Raw genomic sequence first — 18,659 nt, forward strand, 5'->3', positions numbered from 1 at the left:
CCAAAGTTTAACAAACATTACGGTTGGGAGGCGGTTCACTCAAATTTGCTTCATGTAATTGAATATATTTATATAAAAGTTGAAAGGTTATGGATTTTATTTGCAGTTCTAATCGGCGGCTCGTTTTCCCCTGCCGATTCTGTTTCATTGATGATAAGAAAAATTAAAAATAGCAACCTAAGAGTTCGCCCCCAGGAGGTGAAGCAAGTGCAAATGCTCGCAAGTTACAGGGCCAGACAAAACACGGTTGCATTTCTTGTTTGCAGGTCTCTGGATTTCATGATAACTTGCAGACGAATCACAAGCTACAGTGCCCAAGTCGGTGCTTTTAATTAAGCTGTCCTAAAACATAAATAGAATTAAGTCTTCTTATCTCTTCACCAATTGATAGATCTAAAGCCAATTAGAGGTGTATCATTTTAGTCCAAACGTGGAATAGATAATGAAATATTTTAATATCAAAAGCCAATAATAATTGGAGTTATAATTTTTTAAAACCCTGGCACCCCGCCCCCTCTCTCCCATTTTCTTCTTCTCACTAATGTATGGCCTTTCCTCTCCCTTCTTTGACCATTGGTCCCTCTCTCTGGCGGGCGCTGTTTACCTAAATGTCTGTATTCACCGGCCAGTGATAGGAGTTGAGGAAGGTTTTAAAGATATCGTGAGAGAAATTCAGAAACAGACAGGTACAAAGAGAGTTCAAGAAAAGGCCACCAAAGCAGCTGAAGGCATTGTTATCAAAGGTGAATTGAAGACTTGGGATGCGGAGGAGGGCGGCGTGAGAAGAATTAAGGAGGGGGTATAAAGGGCCGGAGCAGATTAGAGACGGGAGCAAGGAAACGAAGGGATATGTAGACAAGGAACAGTAATTTGAAGTTGAATGTTTTGGGAATTTGAAGATTGTGTAGGTCAGGAGGACCAGGATTATGGTTGAGCTGGACTTGCTGTGGGATGGGATGCATTTCGGAGACAAGTTCACGTTTCTAGGCGATAGAGAGTGAGATAGTCAAGCCCAGAAGTGACAAGACATGCAGGAGGTTTCTACATTCAGGATCTGAAGTAGAGCCAAAAATAGACAAGATTGGAGTTGAGGAAGCAAATGGTCTTGGTGTTGGATCATGCTCCATGTGGTGAGTAAAATGGCTACAACCCAACATCGTTATTTACATAAAATCAGAAGTTACATGAATATGACAAGCCACAGATAAAATAGGTATTTATCCAAACGTCTCTTTCTATAAAAATAAAAATGCATGTGCTATCACCTGCAAGCTACTCAACATACATAGTCCTTGAATAAAATGATCATACATGAACAAAAACTTTGCTCTTTCAAGTCTGTTCCAAATTCATCTACACATGCATTGTATGGGACCTGTAAAGCATTCAAATCTTACTTAGAGTAATAAAGGTCTACAGCACATAAAAGGTCCTTTGTGTCTGCGCCAGTCAAAAACAACCACCAAACCATTCGAATCCTATTTTCCAGCACATGGCCCATTGCCTTGTAGTTTTAGCATTGCAAGTGCTAATCTAAATACTTAAATGTAATGAGGGTCTCTGCCTCCACCACCCATTCAGGCAGCGGGTTCCACCAACCTCTGAGTGAAAAGGTTTTCCCTCACATCCCCTCGAAAGTTCCTGCCCCTTACCTTAAATCTATGCCCGCTGGTTCATCCCTTCACCAAGGGGAAAAGTTTCTTCCTGTCTACTCTATCTATGCCCTTTGTAATACTATACATCTCAACCATGTCCCCCCCTCAATCTCCTCTACTCCAAGGAAAATAACTCCAATCTATCCAATCTCTCTTCATAACTAAAACTCTCCAGCCCAGGCAACATCGTGATGAATCTCCTCTGCACCCTCTCCAGTGCTACAACACCCCTCCTATAATGTGGATACCAGAGCTGCACACAATACTCTAGCTGTAGCATTACCACAGTTTCAGCATAACCTCCCTCCCCTTAAACTCTATGCCTCAGCTAATAAAGGCAAGTATACCATGTGCTTTCTTGACCAGTTTATTTACCTTCTAATGGTACATGTGCAAATTGTTGTCTGTTTGTGTGGTGTGCACTGGTTCCTGGGATGACATTGCAGCTCTGGAGAATGTTGTTGACCCGGTGAGAGATGCTGCTCTTATTGTTGCCACAGGCCTGTTGCATTTGTTGGGGAACGGTTTATCTCTGAAACTGATGGTTCAATTCTTTGTTCAGTTGATGAATCAAATCTGCCTCAGATGCCTGGAGCATCATGACCAACCACTTCCTAACCCTTCCTCAATGGCCATGTAATCAAATGTAAGAGGCAGAAAAAATATATAAAAGGAATCAGGGTCAATAAGGGAAAAGTAAATGTTGAAAATTGCTCTCTGACTCTCTCAGGCAATTGAAACTAGTCTAGTATTAATATTAACCATGTGTATATTAACTTCACTTCAATTTTTTCTGATGCAAGCCCTGCCCCCAACAAGGAAATATTTAACTTCCCTTTGCGGGGAAGAGTTAGCATACACTGAGCAAATTGACAACCCATTCCAGAAGCTTGTGACTCTCTGGGAGAAAAATAAACTGTCTATGATCTTGCCCAATACAACAACAACTGCATTTAAATGGTACCTTCAACATAATAAACATTCCAAAGCGCTTTTCAGGTGCTATCAAGTAAAATTTGTTGCCGGGCTATAAAAGGGGATATTAAGCTGAACAACCAAACGTTTGGTCAAAGAAATAGGTTTTAAGGAGTGTCTTAAAAGAGGAGGGAGAAGTCGAAAGGTGGAGCTATTTAGGGAAAGAATTCCAGAGATTAGGGTCTTGGCAGCTGAAAACAAAGCAAAGGGTAGAATGAGGCAGGCTAACCACAAGCATTGGGATATTCAAATGTAGAGGTAGAAAATACATGGATGAGGGTTTCAGAAGCTATAGGCTGAGGCAAGAGCCCAGTTATGGAATTGGAAATAGGTAGTGATGTTGGGGATAGTTGCTACTTCTGTGTAATTTAAATGTATCAATAGGCACAAAACCCAACTCTTTCATTATTTTATATACATTTATCAGGTTGCCTCCAAATCTACAGTGCTTTAAAGTGTATAAATTCAGCTCCTTAAGCCTGTCTGCAGGTAATACGGATTCTTTAGCTGAGAATAATTTTCATAGTTATCCTTTGAACCTTTCCAAGCCCACTAGAAAATATCAGTGGAGGGAAATAAAACTAGGTGTGGTGTTGCAAAACGTTCCAACCACTAATAGTTGTTATTGATTGACTTGCTGTAACCATGCTTGACAAACGAGTTTTGTGTTCAGCATGTATAGCCAGTATTTACTTCGTTATGATTTTGTGACTAAGCTCATTACAGGGCACAAATTGTAAAGATTTTGCTTGGCATGGACACAATACATTAAAATAATATTTCGGACTTTGGCAAAGATAGGGAACAAAAGGTGAATTTTAGTGCATAACAAGTTTCATCTGAATTTTTTTTCTACATAGTTTGCATATATGCTTTAGACTGTAATTTACTCATTCAGAGAGAATGGCAGTCTGCATACATTGGAAACTTGATCCCCATATCTATTGTAATTGCTGTGCGGCACAGGAACCCAACTCCAAACACATTTCTATTAAATGAGTTAACTACAGTACTTAAAAAGCTACCAAACTCTGTAATTTATCCTGTGGTCTTTAAAACGAAGGAGTAGTTTTGCCATGAAGTATTTTCTTAGAGATTTTCAGGGTGGCCCTTTCTTGCAACATGAGATTGGCTGGAGGTCCCGACTGAGACTTGGCGTCATTGAATGGTAACTGCAAAATCAAAGAAATGAGGAAAGAAAGAAACATGACAAATAATTGGTTATTTTTAAAGAAGTACAAAGCCATTTCTAGCAGGACTAAAGTGACTTGTGACATAACATCCTCAGAGTGACAATCAGGGGCGGATTGGGACTCTGTAGAAACCTACCTGCATTTGAATGAAAAGCAGTTCTCTCACCGAAGCTTCCTGACTCAAGTTGGGTGAGACTGAAGAAGCAAAGTGCGTCCCCGGCTCCAGTGGTGAAGTGCAAAAGGAGCAGAGCGAAGGAGGACACGGCCACGTTTTACGGCACTAACAGTTGAGTCTAAAGGTCCCATTGAAAGGGAGCAGGTAGGTTTCTCAGATGAGTGAATGGTATGTAGGGATGGGGGTTCAGACATTGATGGGGAGCAGGGTGTGGCCATTGGCCAGTGGCAAAATCCTCTGGGCCCGCCACTTTCAAAAGGGATTTCCCATTGAATCCACCCCCTGCTGTGCTGGCGGGACCAGCGAGAAAGGCCAGAAATCCCCCCAAGGTAACACTACTCGTGAGACAAGTTTCTGTCACAGAATCATAGAATCATAGAAGTTTACAGCATGGAAACAGGCCCTTCGGCCCAACCAGTCCATGCCGCCCAGTTTTTACCATTAAGCTAGTCCCAGTTGCCCGCACTTGGCCCATAACCCTCTATACCCATCTTACCCATGTAACTATCTAAATGTTTTTTAAAAGACACAATTGTACCCGCCTCTACTACTACCTCTGGCAGCCCATTCCAGACACTCACTACCCTCTGAGTGAAGAAATTGCCCCTCTGGGCCCTTCTGAATCTCTCCCCTCTCACCTTAAACCTATGCCCTCTAGTTTTAGACTCCCCTACCTTTGGGAAAAGATGTTGACTATCTACCTTATCTATGCCCCTCATTATTTTATAGACCTCTATAAGATCACCCCTAAGCCTCCTACGCTCCAGGGAAAAAAGTCCCAGCTATCCACCCTCTCCTTATAACTCGAACCATCAAGTCCCGGTAACATCCTAGTAAATCTTTTCTGCACTCTTTCCAGTTTAATAATATCCTTTCTATAATAGGGTGACCAGAACTGCACACAGTATTCCAAGTGTGGCCGTACCAATGTCTTGTACAACTTCAACAAGACGTCCCAACTCCTGTATTCAATGTTCTGACCAATGAAACCAAGCATGCCTAATGCCTTCTTCACCACCCTGTCCACCTGCGACTCCACCTTCAAGGAGCTATGAACCTGTACTCCTAGATCTCTTTGTTCTATAACTCTCCCCAACGCCATACCATTAACTGAGTAGGTCCTGGCCTGATTCGATCTGCCAAAATGCATCACCTCACATTTATCTAAATTAAACTCCATCTGCCATTCGTCGGCCCACTGGCCTAATTGATCAAGATCCCATTGCAATCCTAGATAACCTTCTTCACTATCCACTGTGCCACCAATCTTGGTGTCATCTGCAAACTTACTAACCATGCCTCCTAAATTCTCATCCAAATCATTAATATAAATCACAAATAACAGTGGACCCAGCACCGATCCCTGAGGCACACCACTGGTCACAGGCCTCCAGTTTGAAAAAGAACCCTCTACAACCACCCTCTGTCTTCTGTCGTCCAGCCAATTTTGAATCCAATTGGCAACCTCACCCTGGATCCCGTGAGCTTTAACCTTCTGCAACAACCTACCATGCGGTACCTTGTCAAAGGCTTTGCTAAAGTCCATGTAGACAACGTCTACTGCACTGCCCTCATCTACCTTCTTGGTCACCCCCTCAAAAAACTCAATCAAATTTGTGAGACATGATTTTCCACGCACAAAGCCATGCTGACTGCCCCGAATCAGTCCTTGCCTCTCTAAATGCTTGTAGATCCTGTCTCTCAGAATACCTTCTAGCAACTTACCTACTACAGACGTTAGGCTCACCGGTCTGTAGTTCCCAGGCTTTTCCCTGCTGCCCTTTTTAAACAAGGGCACAACATTCGCCACTCTCCAATCTTCAGGCACCTCACCTGTGGCTGCCGATGATTCAGATATCTCTGTTAGGGGACCCGCAATTTCCTCCCTAGCCTCCCACAACATCCTGGGATACATTTCATCAGGTCCCGGGGATTTATCTACCTTGATGCGCTTTAAGACCTCCAGCACCCCCTCCTCTGTAATATGCACACCTCTCAAGACATCACTATTTATTTCCCTTAGTTTCCTAACATCCATGCCTTTCTCCACCGTGAATACCGATGAGAAATATTCATTCAGGATCTCACCCAACTCTTGTGGCTCTGCACATAGATGCCCTTGTTGATCCTTAAGAGGCCCTACTCTGTCCCTAGTTACTCTTTTCCCCTTTATGTATTTGTAGAATCTCTTTGGATTCTCCCTTGCATTATTTGCCAAAGCAATTTCATGTCCCCTTTTTGCCCTCCTGATTTCCCTCTTAACTCTATTTCGACAATCTCTATACTCTTCAAGGGATCCACTTGATCCCAGTTGCTTATGTGCGTCATATGCCTCCTTCATTTTGACCAGAGTCTCAATATCTCGAGTCATCCAGGGTTCCCTACTTCTACCAGCCTTGCCCTTCATTTTAAAGGGAATGTGCTTACCCTGCACCCTGGTTAACACATTTTTAAAAGCCTCCCATTTACCAGCCGTCCCTTTGCCTGCCAACAGTCTCCCCCAATCTACCTCTGCAAGTTCCTGTCTGATACCATCAAAATTGGCCTTGCCCCAATTAAGAATTTTAACTCTTGGGCCAGACCTATCATTCTCCATAGCTATCTTAAAACTAATGGAGTTATGGTCACTTGTCCCAAAGTGATCTCTCACTAGCACTTCTGTCACTTGCCCTTCCTTATTTCCCAAGACGAGGTCAAGTTTTGCCCCCTCTCTAGTCGGTCCATCCACATACTGAATGAGAAATTCCTCCTGAATACACTCAACAAATTTCCCTCCATCCAAGCCCCTAATGCTATGGCTGTCCCAGTCAATGTTGGGAAAGTTAAAGTCCCCTACTACTACCACCCTATTATTCTTGCAGCTATCTGTAATCTCCTTACATATTTGCTCCTCAATTTCCTGCTGACTATTTGGGGGCCTGTAGTACAGTCCTACCAAGGTGATCTCTCCCTTCTTATTTTTCAGTTCCACCCATATAGACTCAGTGGGCGAACCCTCGGATATATCCCCTCTAAGTACTGCTGTGATGTTCTCCCTAATCAAAAACGCCACTCCCCCTCCTCTCTTACCTCCTGTTCTATCCTTTCTATAGCATCTGTACCCCGGAACATTGAGCTGCCAGTCCTGCCCCTCCCTTAGCCATGTTTCAGTCATAGCTATAATATCCCAGTCCCATGTGCCCGTCCATGCCCTGAGTTCATCCGCTTTGCCCGTCAGGCCCCTTGCATTGAAATAAATGCAGTTTAATGTAGACATTAAACTGCCAGATTTGATGTCCATGCAACCATCCATATTGAATCAGCGGATGGCAGGATCCTTATTCATTAGTCAATGGGCATTCTGGAGTGAAATGCAGAGGGGACAATGATAGCTGGCAGAGTCTGAGTGGACCGTGGTAGATGGAACAAGTGACACAGGCAGGATCCCCACCATTTCCCGGCGGGCATGCTTGAATGGGAAAGTCAGCAGGAGAGAAGGATAGGGCATTTGAGATTGCTGTTCGTAGGATGGCAGTCACGATAGTCTGTATGGACTTTTTAAGGTCACAAGAACATAAGACATAGGAGCATAATTAGGCCACTCGGCCCATCAAGTCTGCTCCGCCATTCAATCATGGCTGATATTTTTCTTATCCCCATTCTCCTGCCTTTTCCCCATAATCCCTGATCCCCTTATTAATCAAGAACCTAGCTATCTCTGTCTAAAAGACACTCAGTGAATTGGCCTCCACAGCCTTCTGCGGCAAAGAGTTCCACAGATTCACCACCATCTGGCTGCAGAAATTCCTCCTCATCTCAGTTTTAAAGGATCGTCCCTTTAGTCTGAGATTGTGTCCTCTGGTTCTAGTTTTTCCTACAAGTGGAAACATCCTCTCCACGTCCACTCCATCCAGGTTTCGCAGTATCCTGTAAGTTTCAATAAGATCCCCCCTCATCCTTCTAAACTCCAATGAATACAGACCCAGAGTCCTCAACTGCTCTTCATATGACAAGCTCTTCATTCCAGGGATCATTCTTGTGAACCTTCTCTGGACCCTTTCCAAGGCCAGCACATCCTTCCTTAGATATGGGGCCCAAAACTGCTCACAATACTCCAAATGGTGTCTGACCAGAGCCTTATACAGCCTCAGAAGTACATCCCTGGTCTTGTATTCTAGCCCTGTTGACATGAATGCTAACGTTGCATTTGCCTTCTTAACTGCCAACTGAACCTGCACGTTAACCTTAAGAGAATCTTGAACAAGGACTCCCAAGTCCCTTTGTGCTTCTGATTTCCTAAGCATTTCCCCATTTAGAAAATAGTCTGTGCCTCCATTCCTCCTTCCAAAGTGCATAACCTCCCAATTTTCCACATTGTATTCTATCTGCCACTTCTTTGCCCGCTCCCCTAGCCTGTCCAAGTTCTCCTGCAGCCTCCCGCTTCCTCAATACCACCTGTCCCTCTACAGATCTTTGTATCATCTGTAAACCTAGCAACAGTGCCTTCAGTTCCTTCTTCCTAATTGTTACTGTATATTATGAAATGTTGTGGTCCCAGCACCAACCCCTGAGGCACACCACTAGTCACCGGCTGCCATCCTGAAAAAGACCCCATTATCTTCTGCCAGTCAGCCAAACCTCAAACCAATGCCAGATTTGTATCTTTAATACCTTGGGCTCTTAACTTATTTAACAGTCTCCTATGCAGCACCTTGTCAAAGGCCTTCTCGAAATCTAAATAAATCCGGTCCACTGGTTCTTCTTTGTCTAACTTCTTTGTTACCTCCTCAAAGAACTTTAACAGATTTGCCAGACATGACTTTCCCTTGACAAAGCCTTGCTGACTCAGTCCTATTTTATCATGCACTTCCAAGAACTCTGTGATCTTATCTTTAATAATGGACTCTAAAATCTTGCCAATTACCAAAGTCAGGCTAATCGGCCTATTATTTGCCACCTTCTGCCTCCCTCCCTTCTTAAACAGCGGCGTTGCATTAGCTACTTTCCAGTCCTCTGGGACCCTTCCTGCCTCCAATGATTCCTGAAAGATCACCACCAATGCCTCCACAATTTCCTCAGCTATCTCCTTTAGAACGCTGGGGTTTCATCCATCCAGTCCAGGTGATTTATCCACCTTCAGACCTTTCAGTTTCCCCAGAATCTTCTCCTTCGTGATGGCCACTATACTCACCTGTGCCCCCTGATTCTCCTGGAGCTCTGGCATCCCACTGGTGTGAAGACTGATGCTAAGTAAGTTCTCCCAGTGAGCCAGAGAAGACACAGCCAGAGTGAGACAGCAAAGAGTGAGTTTGGGAATTTGAATCTCGGTGGGAATTCAAAGCTGTATGGGGAGGAGGTGGTTTTTATCCCTGGTAAGTGACTGGTCAGTAGTTTTTCTTTTCATTGTCTAATTTATTTATTTTTTTCTTTCGTTTTTTGGAATTGTAATTGTATAAGTTTACCTAAGGTTTAAGACATGGCAGGAGATCTCAGACCCGTGTCATGCTCCTCGTGTGCAATGTGAGAGCTCAGCGACACGTCCACTGTCCCTGGCTCCTTCACGCGCAAGACGTGTGTCCAGTTGCAGCTCCTGTTAGACCGCTTGATGGCTCTGGAGCTGCGGATGGACTTACTTTGGAGCATCCGCGATGCTGAGGATGTCGTGGATAGCACGTTTAGCGAGTTGGTCACACCGCAGGTGAAAGGTACTGAGGGAGATAGAAAATGGGTGACCAAAAGACAGAGCAAGAGTAGGAAGGCAGTGCAGGTGTCCCCAGCGGTCATCTCCCTGCAAAACAGATATACCGCTTTAGATACTGTTGAGGGAGATGGTTCACCAGGGGAAAGCAGCTGCAGCCAGGTTCATGGCACCGTGGCTGGCTCTGCTGCGCAGCTGGGCAGGCAGAAGAATGGCAGGGCTATAGTGATAGGGGACTCAATCGTAAGGGGAATAGACATGCGGTTCTGCGGACGCAATCGAGACTCCAGGATTGTATGTTGCCTCCCTGGTGCAAGGGTCAAGGATGTCTCGGAGCGGCTGCAGGACATTCGGGGGGGGGGGGGGGGGGGGGGGGTGAACAGCCAGCTTTCGTGGTGCACATAGGCACCAACGATATAGGTAAAAAATGGGACGAGGTCCTACAAACTAATGTGGTAGGGGGATGGGAACCATTGCAGGAAGTTGGAAGGTAGTAAAACAGGGACAGAAACAAAAGGCAGTAAGGGGGAAAGTGTAAGTCGGAGAAGACATAGTCAAAAATCAGAAAGGGCGACAGTACAAGGTACAATGACTGAGGGGAGCTCAGTGAATAGGACCAGTAATACTAAAAGGAATAAAACAGGAAGTAAAAACATTAATGGTACGCGACGCGGCAGGTTGTTACATGAAGATATGGGTTCAACAACAAGGAAAATTAGGAGAAAAGTTAAGAGGAAATATAACTTAGGAGAGGTTACTGATCGAGGTGTTAAGATTTAAAACAGAGGTAAAAAAGCCAACATAAGTGTACTTTACCTGAATGCTCGTAGTATTCGGAATAAGGTAAATGAGTTGATGGCGCAAATCATCGTGAATGAATATGATGTAGTGGCCATTACTGAAACATGGTTAAAGGATGGTCACGACTGGGAGTTAAATATCCGAGGGTATCAAACTATTCGGAAGGACAGAGTGAATGGTAAGGGAGGTGGTGTAGCTCTGTTATTTACGGATGACATCCGAGCAATAGTAAGGGATGACATCGGTGCTATGGAGAATAAGGTTGAATCCATTTGGATGGAAATCAGGAATAGTAAGGCAAAAAGGTCACTGATAGGAGTAGTCTATAGGCCACCAAATAGTAATATTATGGTGGGGCAGGCAATAAACAAAGACATAACGGATGCATGTAGAAATGGTACAGCAGTTATCATGGGGGATTTTAATCTACATGTCGATTGGTTTAACCAGGTCGGTAAAGGCAGCCTTGAGGAGGAGTTTATAGAATGTATCCATGATAGTTTCCTCAAACAGTATGTAATGGAACCTACGAGGGAACAAGCGGTCCTAGATCTGGTCCTGTGTAATGAGACAGGATTGATTCATGATCTCATAGTTAGGGATTATCTCGGAAGGAGCGATCACAATATGGTGGAATTTAAAATACAGATAGAAGGTGAGAAGGTAAAATCAAACACTAGTGTTTTGTGCTTAAACAAAGGAGATTACGATGGGATGAGAGAAGAACTAGCTAAGGTAGACTGGGAGCAAAGACTTTATGGTGAAACAGTTGAGGAACAGTGGAGAACCTTCCAAGCGATTTTTCACAGTACTCAGCAAAGATTTAGACCAGCAAAAAGGAAGGACGGTAGAAAGCGGCAAATCGACCATGGATATCTAAGGAAATAAGGGACAGTATCAAATTGAAGGAAAAAGCATACAAAGTGGCAAAGATTAGTGGGAGACTAGAGGACTGGGAAATCTTTAGGGGGGAACAGAAAGCTACTAAAAAAGCTATAAAGAAGAGTAAGATAGATGATGAGACTAAACTTGCTCAGAATATAAAAACAGATAGTAAAAGTTTCTAGAAATATATAAAACAAAAAAGAGTGGCTAAGGTAAATATTGGTCCTTTAGAGGATGAGAAGGGAGATTTAATAATGGGAGATGAGGAAATGGCTGAGGAAGTGAACAGGTTTTCTGGGTTGGTCTTCACAGTGGAAGACACAAATAACATGCCAGTGACTGATAGAAATGAGGCTATGACAGGTGAGGACCTTGAGAGGAGTGTTATCACCTAGGAGGTAGTGATGGGCAAGCTAATGGGGCTAAAGATAGACAAGTTTCCTGGCCCTGATGGAATGCATCCCAGAGTGCTAAAAGAGATGGCTCGGGAAATTGCAAATGCACTAGTGATAATTTACCAAAATTCACTAGACTCTGGGGTGGTCCCGGCGGATTGGAAATTAGCAAACATGACCCCACTGTTTTAAAAAGGAGGTAGGCGGAAAGCGGGTAATTATAGGCCAGTGAGCTTAACTTCGGTAGTAGGGAAGATGCTGGCATCTATCATCAAGGAAGAAATAGCGAGGCATCTGGATAGAAATTGTCCCATTGGGCAGACGCAGCATGGGTTCATAAAGGGCAGGTCATGCCTAACTAATTTAGTGGAATTTTCTGAGGACATTACCAGTGCGGTAGATAATGGGGAGCCAATGGATGTGGTATATCTGGATTTCCAGAAAGCCTTTGACAAAGTGCCACACAAAAGGTTGCTGCATAAGATAAAGATACACGGCATTAAGGGGGAAGTAGTAGCATGGATAGAGGTTTGGTTAATTAATAGAAAACAAAGAGTGGGGATTAATGGATGTTTCTCTGGTTGGCAATCAGTAGCTAGTGGTGTCCCTCAGGGATCAGTGTTGGGCTCACAATTGTTCACAATTTACATAGATGATTTGGAGTTGGGGTCCAAGTACAATGTGTCCAAGTTTGCAGATGACACTAAGATGAGTGGTAGAGCAAAAAGTGCAGAGGATACTGGAAGTCTGCAGAGGGATTTGGATAGGCTAAGTGAATGGGCTAGGGTCTGGCAGATGGAATATAATGTAGACAAATGTGAGGTTATCCATTTTGGTAGGAATAACAGCAAAAGGGATTATTATTTAAATGATAAATGCTGTGCAGAGAGGTGTGCTCGTGCATGAGTCGCAAAAAGTTGGTTTACAGGTGCAACAGGTGATTAAGAAGGCAAATGGAATTTTGTCCTTCATTGCTAGAGGGATGGAGTTTAAGACTAGGGAGGTTATGCTGCAATTGTATAAGGTGTTAGTGAGGCCACACCTGGAGTATTGTGTTCAGTTTTGGTCTCCTTGAGAAAGGACGTACTGGCACTGGAGGGTGTGCAGAGGAGAGTCACTAGGTTAATCCCAGAGCTGAAGGGGTTGGATTACGAGGAGAGGTTGAGTAGACTGGGACTGTACTCGTTGGAATTTAGAAGGATGAGGGAGGATCTTATAGAAACATATAAAATTATGAAGGGAATAAATAGGATAGATGCGGGCAGGTTGTTTCGACTGGTGGGTGAAAGTAGAACTAGGGGACATAGCCTCAAAATAAGGGGAAGTAGATTTAGGACTGGGTTTAGGAGGAACTTCTTCACCCAAAGGGTTGTGAATCTATGGAATTCCTTGCCCAGTGAAGCAGTAGAGGCTCCTTCATTAAATGTTTTTAAGATAAGATTGATAGTTTTTTGAAGAATAAAGGGATTAAGGGTTATAGTGTTCGGGCCAGAAAGTGGAGCTGAGTCCACAAAAGATCAGCCATGATCTCATTGAATGGCGGTGCAGGCTCGAGGGGCCAGATGACCTACTCCTGCTCCTAGTTCTTATGTAAGTAACTATTCAGTTCCTCGGTCATTTCTTTGTTTACTATTATTACTTCTCCAGCCTCATTTTCCAGTGGTCCAATGTCTATTTTTGCCTCTCTCATACCTTTTGTATATTGAAAATGTCTCTTCCTATCTTCATTTATATTACTAGCTAGCTCATACTCATATTTCAACTTCTCCCCCCTTATTGTTTTTTTAGTTCTCCTCTGCTCCCTTTGAAAGGCTTCCCAATCCTGTGGCTTCCCACTAATACTCGCCACTTTGTATGCTTTTTCTTTTGTTTTTATGCTGTCCTTGATTTTCCTCATAAGCCATGGATGCCTTGTCCTCCCCTCAGAATGTTTCCTCCTCCTTGGGATGAATTTCTGTTGTGCCTCCCTAATAACTCCCCAAAACTCCTGCCATTGCTGTTCCATTGTCTTCCCTGCTAGGCTCCTTTTCCAATTAGCTCTGGCCAGCTCTTCCCTCATGTCTTTGTAGTTATTTAATTGTAAGACCGATGCATCTGATTCCAGCTTCTCCCTCTCAAACTGCAGGTTAAATTCTATCATATTGTGGTCACTGCTCCCTAAAGGTTCTTTCACCTTAAGTTCCCTAATCAAGTCTGCCTCATTACACATCACCAAATCCAGAATTGCCTGTTCCCTAGTAGGCTCTGTCACAAGCTACTCCAAAAAAAATCTCTTAGACATTCCACAAATTCCTTTTCTTGGGATACACTACCAACCTGATTTTCCCAGTCCACCTGCATATTGAAGTCCCCCATGATTATTGTAATATTGACCTTTTAATATGCCTTTTCTATCTCCTGATTTATTTTATGCCCCACATCCTGGCTACTGCTCGGGGGCCTGTACATAACTCCCATCAGGGTCTTTTTACCTTTGCGAATACTCAACTCTACCCGCAGAGATTTTATGCCTTCTGATCCTATATCGCTCCTTGCTATCGATTTAACTTCATTCCTTAATTACAATGCAACCCCGCCTCCTTTGCTATCTGCCTATCCTTTTGATAGGACACATATCCTTGTATATTTTGATGCCAGGCCTGATCCCCTTGCAGCCACGTCTCTGTGACGTCCACAACATCGTATCGGCCAATTTCAATGTGCACAACAACCTCATTTACCTTGTTCCGTGTACGGCGTGCGTTTAGGTACAACACCCTCAGTCCTACATTGACCACCTCCCTTCTCATACTTGTCACCTTTTTTGTTCTGCCTGAGATTAGATTCCTACCCGTTCTATACTCTCTGTTCATATTACGTGGTCTGGAATCTATACTGACCTCTTCTGAATCCTCGGCTCCTTTAACTAGTTGAAAGTCCTCATCATTAACCTGCACTTCTACCTTTTCCTTTAACTTTGATTTTCTAATTCTCCATACAGCTGAACCCTTCCCCCACTTTTTAGTTTGAAGCCATATCTGCAGCCCTAGTTATATGATTTGGAATTGCATTCTTAGACACACTCGTCTCCATCAAGGACAGTCAGTCACCTCAGCACTTTGCTTTACCGCAAGCCCACGGATAACCTCACGATGCTCCACTTCTCCAGCTTCCAGCCTAAACACATTAATGAAGCCATCCCCTATGGACAAGCTCTCCGTATACACAGGATCTGCTCAGACGAGGAGGAGCGTAACAGACATCTACAGACGTTGAAAGATGCCCTCGTACGAACGGGATATGGCGCTCGACTTATCGATCGACAGTTCCAACGCGCCACAGCAAAAAACCGCAACGTCTTCCTCAGAAGACAAACATGGGACACAACCGACAGAATACCCTCTGTCATCCAGTACTTTCCCGGAGCGGAGAAACTACGACATCTTCTTCACAGCCTTCAACACGTCATCGATGAAGATGAACATCTTGCCAAGGTCATCCCCACACCCCCACTACTTGCCTTCAAACAACCGCGTAACCTCAAACAAACCATTGTTTGCAGCAAACTACCCAGCCTTCAGAACAGTGACCACGACACCACACAACCCTGCCATGGCAATCTCTGCAAGACGAGCCAGATCATCAACATGGATACCACCATTACACGTGAGAACACCACCCACCAGGTACGCGGTACATACTCGTGCGACTCAGCCAACGTTGTCTACCTCATACGCTGCAGGAAAGGATGTCCCGAAGCATGGTACATTGGCGAGACCATGCAGACGCTGCGACAACGAATGAACGGACATCGCGCGACAATCACCAGGCAGGAATGTTCCCTTCCAATCGGGGAACACTTCAGCAGTCAAGGGCATTCAGCCTCTGATCCGGATCCGGGTAAGCGTTCTCCAAGGCGGCCTTCAGGACGCGCGACAATGCAGAATCGCCGAGCAGAAACTTATAGCCAAATTCCGCACACATGAGTGCGGCCTCAAACAGGACCGGGGATTCATGTCGCATTACATTCATCACCCACCATCTGGCCTGCAAACTCCTACCAACTGTCCTGGCTTGACACAATTCACACCCCTTTAACCTGGGGTTACCCCATCTCTGGATCTGTAAAGATTTAATCACCTGCTAATGCTCGCATTCTAAGCATTGTCTGGCATCTTTGAATTTGTCTATATATATGTTTCTGGAACATACCTCTTCATTCACCTGAGGAAGGAGCAGCGCTCCAAAAGCTAGTGATATCGAAACAAACCTGTTGGACTTTAACCTGGTGTTGTACGACTTCTTACTGTGCTCACCCCAGTCCAACGCCGGCATCTCCACATCATGATTTAAGAAATGACAAGAGGCATAAAAGGAGCTGTGGGTTTATTCAAGTGGGTTTCAAGCCTAGGATCACATGGAGGAGTAGGAAGGCAGAGAAATAATGATGGATTTAGGCAGCAATTAACTGGAGTAAATTGTTTAAAAGCAGAGGAATGAATGATGGCTTGTCTGGAGGAGGAATGCCAAGGAGAGAAAGGACTGAGAGGAAACAGGACAAAAATGGGGAGCTGGAAGCAATAGGCTTGGCAGCTAAACTGCTCAAGTGGTTGCGAGGGAATTCATGTCATATCGATATGGTGAGGATTTGGAGAGATATTTCCCAGTTGTAGTTAGTGGGCATTGAAGAGATGCTCTGAGAGCATTCAAAGAGTGGGATGGGAACCAACAGGAATAGATAAATCCCAACTCAGTATGGAGTGACCAAATTCCAACAGAGGAGCAGAAAAATGAGTCCATAGAAGAAAACCAAGTATTGGAACACATTGGTTCAGAGTCAGCCTGGCTAAGAATGCAATAGAAAGTTTCATTTGCAAAAACAATTCAGTTAAGGCAACAATATATTTCTATATGAGCGGCACAGTGGTGCAGTGGTTGGCACTGCTGCCCTCATGGCACTGAGGACCCGGGTTCGATCCTGCCCCCGGGTCACTGTCTGTGTGGAGTTTGCACATTCTCCCCGTATCTGCATGGGTCTCACCACCACAACCCAAAGATGTGCAGGTTAGGTGTATTGGCCACGCTAAATTGCCCCTTAATTGGAAAAAAAATAATTGGGTACTCAAAATTTATTTTAAAAAACAATATATTTCTATGGCATATTTCGCTGGACCTGCTCCCTGTGCTGCTGTAACTTGGCCAGAAAGTTTCTTATTTTCACCAAAGTTACCACAGCAGAGCTAGAATAGCTTCAATAACATTCTTCCCCATTGTCATTTAAAAATGTCACCCTAAATTGTAAATGGAAACTGGTTCTGAGTCAGAGAGAATAATTGAAAGTTGGTTGCATGGTAATGATTTTTTTAACCTTGAAGAGTAGTTAATATAAACTGTGAGGATGTGCATTGGAGCCTAGACTCCAATCTCGTGGAATTATGAGATCCAAGTACCATCGCTTAGCAAGCCTGTTTATTGTCATGACACCCGGGCACTTGCGCGGTCAATTCCAGCCCACTTGACCCAGAGTTGCAATGCAATTGAAATTAGATTTTTTTTAAATACCCAAAGTCCTTGGTTGAGCCCAATAAACTAGTCACCAGGTCTATAACTTTAAAACACAAGTAACCTTTTTATTATGTACAGTATTATAATTATACAGACAGAAAATGTAATTGACTATCTGCCACCCTTTTCCAATCCCCCACTTCCGAACTCGCCCCACTCACTCTACAACACAGACAAACAGCACAGAGAGGAAAGGGTGGTGGAAAGGGAAATAAAATATGAATTAAACTACAAGGATAAGGATCTTTGATGCATTGGGGTTACTTCCAGTCAATGTCTTTCTGAAGTTCAGGCTTTTGTTTTGATACATCATCCTTATAGGCTTGAGATGGTTTTCTCCAGCAGGTTGGCTACTTTCTCTGCAGACTCAGCATCATTTTTGGGTTAAAGAAAAGGCTGTGCCAGGCACTCACTGCTTTCAGAACATGAGAGGAGTTCTTACTTCACCAAGCAGGAGAGAGAGAGTTCCTTTCACTTCCAAGAACTGAACACTTCTACCAAGAAAGCATCACACAGGAAGCAATCACTGGCCATTGTCAGGCAGTATACGGTCCTTGGCCAACCCACCAGTTAATCAATCCAACTGACTCCCTCCACAACCGGCTCCTAAGATTCACTCGGTGCCAAGGAGTCTGGCTTCACAAAATCTGGGAACACAGTGTCCCAGCAAGCACGCTGTTTCAACTTTGAGACAGCTGCTTAACGCCAGATCCCGATTAAGAGTCCACAGACCAAATTAAGAAAATAAACAAAATGGGAACAAGGCAAATAAACTAGGACAGATTCTTTTCAAGTAAACTACTAAGCATTCAGGTTTAAATTGGTGTATCTCCATTATTGAAAGGAATTAAAAACATATCTTAATAAGAAGCCTGATAGTTGCAAATTAGATCAACTTAAAAATGCTGCCGTGAACATCTTCATGGTTGCAAACTTAAACTTGACTCATGCTGCCAGTTGAAGTAAACAGTGGTTATGAGATAATGCTATTTCCGACTTGGTTATAATACAGGAATCCCCAAAATACACACTGATTTAAAAACAATGGATCATGATGAAGGTCATCTATTGCACCAGGGTGATTTTGAAAAAAGGAAGTGCCTTTTTAAGTCCAATACTAAGCATCGCATTGAGGGAAATAATTTATATTGGATCAAGTTTTAACTAAATCTATCTGTGGCATCATGTTCCTTCACCGATGTACTATAGAGTTGAGAAATTCCTAAAAAGGAATAGCAATTTAATTTTTAAGCAGCTGCTTATGTTCATCTGCAGCTTCCAACATCTAATGATGAAACATATTCAACTGATTTGCAGGAAAAGGGAGGTGGAGAAAGAGAGATACCATCTTCATCCACA

General features: G+C 43.7%; 1 protein-coding gene across 1 annotated transcript in view; it reads left to right on the forward strand.

The window, feature by feature from the left end:
• Positions 1-18,659, forward strand: part of rhbdl2 (rhomboid, veinlet-like 2 (Drosophila)) — a 111,988-nt gene that overhangs the window by 349 nt on the left and 92,980 nt on the right. The window lies entirely within an intron of this gene.

This window comes from Scyliorhinus torazame, chromosome 1 (assembly GCF_047496885.1).
Source record: "Scyliorhinus torazame isolate Kashiwa2021f chromosome 1, sScyTor2.1, whole genome shotgun sequence".
NCBI classification, from domain to species: domain Eukaryota; kingdom Metazoa; phylum Chordata; class Chondrichthyes; order Carcharhiniformes; family Scyliorhinidae; genus Scyliorhinus; species Scyliorhinus torazame.